Source organism: Macaca nemestrina, chromosome 15, assembly GCF_043159975.1.
Source record: "Macaca nemestrina isolate mMacNem1 chromosome 15, mMacNem.hap1, whole genome shotgun sequence".
NCBI classification, from domain to species: Eukaryota; Metazoa; Chordata; class Mammalia; order Primates; family Cercopithecidae; genus Macaca; species Macaca nemestrina.
In genome coordinates, this window is record NC_092139.1 from 26056733 (window position 1) to 26060174 (window position 3442).

The 3442-nt window shown below is 46.7% G+C and overlaps 1 long non-coding RNA gene across 1 annotated transcript; it reads left to right on the forward strand.

Moving 5' to 3' along the window:
* The first annotated feature begins 184 nt into the window (after nucleotides 1-184).
* LOC139358462 (uncharacterized) lies at nucleotides 185-2900 on the forward strand. The gene is made up of 2 exons (XR_011613362.1): nucleotides 185-437; nucleotides 2731-2900. It is a non-coding gene; the product is annotated as an uncharacterized lncRNA (long non-coding RNA).
* Nucleotides 2901-3442: the final 542 nt, after the last annotated feature.

Genomic DNA, 3442 nt, shown 5'->3' on the forward strand with positions numbered 1-3442 from the left:
CCTCTGGTCGTCCAGGCTGCTTTCAGGATCGCTGAGACCTATCCATTCTGGCTGCGAAATTCTACGTTGCTTAATCTCACCCCCAATAGACTATGAGTGACCACGCCCCTTCGCTCTAGCTGGGATGCCCAGTTTGGAAGCTCCGCCCCAATGCGTATCGCCGCCAGGCCCCGCCCCTTTCTGGCCGTCAGCTTCAGCGCCGGGCTCGGTGGAGCCCCGCCTCTCTGCCTGGCCACGCCCCATCGCCGGGCGTGCACCATCGGTAGGGTGCGCACCTTCGACCGCCCGCTGCCCCGCCTCTGAGTGGCTGTCTCGTCCTCAGCCTTGCGTCCTGGCTAGAACGGTCCTTTACCTTTTGATGCTTCCTTTGCGTTAAGAAATCCCAAGCTCTGTGGTGCCGACTGTTCAATTTCTTGACTAGGCAGATGACTACGTAGGTCTGTTCACTTTACTAACTCCCACAGACTGTTTTCTCAGTAAGACCTCAAACACTGAGAAAAGACTGCTGATTGTCCCCAAGCATTCCCTCTTTTAGTGGTATCACCTCCCACTCCCATGTGGCCATCCGTCTGGCTGCGATCTAGATGCGCTCATGTGACTAAATTGTGGCCAGGAGCGGGTGGGAGAGGAGGTGATGTGTGTGACCCACTCCCAGTTTTAGCCCTAAAAGCACTGGTCACGCTCTATTCTGTCCCATTTCCATCTTTTCACTAGCTAAGGGGGTAAAAATAAGAGCAGTTATTTTACTGCAACCGTTTTTTGTGCAGTGGAGCGATCTCGGCTCACTGCAGCCTCGACCTCCAGGACTCAAGTGATTTTCCTGCCTCAGCCTCCTGAGTAACTGGGATTACAGGCGTATACCACCACGCCCAGCTAATTTTTATATTTTTAGTAGAAAAGGGATTTCGCCATGTTGCCCACGCTGGCTACAACCATTTTGAAAGAAGAAAAATAATAGAGCAGCTGCCTTGAATCTACTGTACCAGGTCTATAAGACTTCAGTTTGAGAGATAAAATCAAATTAGTTACAAAAGACATTGTAAGCGAGAAATGAAACTCCTAACTTATCTCAAGAACCTCTATTAACAGTTTTTGTTGTTGTTGTTTGTTTCTTTGTTTTTTAAAGACAGAGTCTGGCTGTCACCCATGCTGGAGTACAGTGGCATGATCTTGGCTCACTGCAACCTCCACCTTCCCACTTCAAGCAATTCATCTGCCTCCGCCTCCCAAGTAGCTGGGATTATAGGCATGCTCCACAACACCCAGCTAATTTTTTTATTTTTAATACAGACGGGATTTCACCACGTTGGCCAGGCTGGTCTCAAGCTCCTAGTCTCAAGTGATCCATCTGCCTCGGCCTCCCAAAGTGCTGGGATTACAGGCAATGGGCCCAGCATATTAACACTCCTAGAACAGATTGGGAGCCAGCCCAGTGCCAAAAATCAGGTTGTGTTGTCTTTCAACACAAGTCCATTGTTCAGCTATTCGAAGTACCCATCGTTAAGTTAATTAAGAGGGGGACCAGCAGAACACAGAAACCAGTATATGTAAGTTAGTGAATGTTAGTTTAAGAATTATGTCTATGTATATTAATATGAAAAAGCACTGACTGGGTGCAGTGGCTCATGCCTCTGATCCCAGCACTTTGGGAGGCCAAGGCTGGCAGATCGCCTGAGGTCAGGAGTTCGAGACCAGCCTGGCCAACATGGTGAAACCCCGTCTCTAGTAAAAATACAAAAATTAGCCGGATGTGGTAGCAGGTGTCTGTAATCCCAGCTACTCGGGAGGCTGAGGCAGGAGAATCGCTTGAACCTGGGAGGTGGAGGTTGCAGTGAGCCGAGATTGTGCCAGTGCACTCCAGCCTGAGCAACAAGAGCGAGACTTCATCTCACAAAAAAGAAAAAAGAAAAGCACCAAGGTAAATATATATATTATATATATAAATATATAATATATGAATATATATTATATAATATATAATATATGAATATATATTATATATATAAATATATACATATATTTGAGGCAATTCCAATGGGGATGGTCGGTGTGGTGGATCATGCCTGTAATCCCAGCACTTTGGGAGGCTGAGGTGGGAGGACTGCTTGAGCCCAGAAGTTCAAGGCCAGCCTCAGCCTCCCTAGTAGTTGGGACTACAAGTGCACACCACCACATAGAGACAGAGTTTTGCCATGTTGCCCAGGCTGGTCTTGATAAGGGTTTGGCACAACATGAGGTAGATTGGATTATTATTCCCAGTTCTTCTGTCCTTTACCTTTTTTTTTTTTTTTTTTTTGAGATGGAGTCTCGCTCTATCGCCCAGGCTGTAGTGCAGTGGCCAGATCTCAGCTCACTGCAAGCTCCGCCTCACGGGTTTATGCCATTCTCCTGCCTCAGCCTCCCGAGTAGCTGGGACTACAGGCGCCCGCCACCTCGCCCAGCTAGTTTTTTGTATTTTTTAGTAGAGATGGGGTTTCACCGTGTTTGCCAGGATGGTCTCGATCTCCTGACCTCGTGATCCGCCCGTCTGGGCCTCCCAATCCTTTACTTTTTTTTTTTCCTTCACTCCTTTATAGTAGGATGATACATCCATACCATTTGCCATGTAACTTTGTAGAGCCTTTCCTTGCAGACACTGAGATTAGGCTTGGTCATGTGACTTGCTTTAGCCAATGGACTGTTAACTGAATATGATTGGTTTAGACTGCCTTCTTGCACTCCTGCTTTTAGTCATGAGAGGAACATACCTGAGTCCAAAGAGGATAAGAGATACGTGGAGCAGATCTGAACCTAAACTGCCGTCCGAAGCCAAGTCCAGCCAACCTGCAACCTGAAGTTGAGCTGCCCCATGGACCTCTGAACAAGAAAAATGTTTATTCTTATAAACCACTGAAATTCTGGAGTTGCTATGCAGTGTTATTGCAGGAGAAAACCGACTAATACACTAGACCAATGCTGTCCAACAGAACTTTGTACTTTGGAAATGTACACATTGATGGAGATGATCTAATATCTGTTGTGTCTAACACAGTGGCCAGTAACCATATGTGGCCGTTGAGCAGTTGAAATATGAGTAGTGTAACTGAATAACTGAATTTTTTTAACGTTCTTAATTTTAATTTTGATTTTTTTTTTTTGAGATGGAGTTTCGCTCTTGTCGTCCAGGCTGGAGTGAAGTGGCACAATCTCGGCTCACTGCAACCTCTGCCTCCCAGGTTCAAGCGATTCTCCTGCCTCAGCCTCCCGAGTAGCTGGGATTACAGGCATGCATCACTACACCCTGGTAATTTCTGTATTTTCATTAGAGACAGGGTTGCACCATGTTGGCCAGGCTGGTTTTGAACTCCTGACCTCAAGTGATCTGCCCACCTCAGCCTCCTAAAGTGCTGGGATTAAAGGTTTGAACCACGGCACCCAGCCTTAATTTTAGTTTAAATTTTAA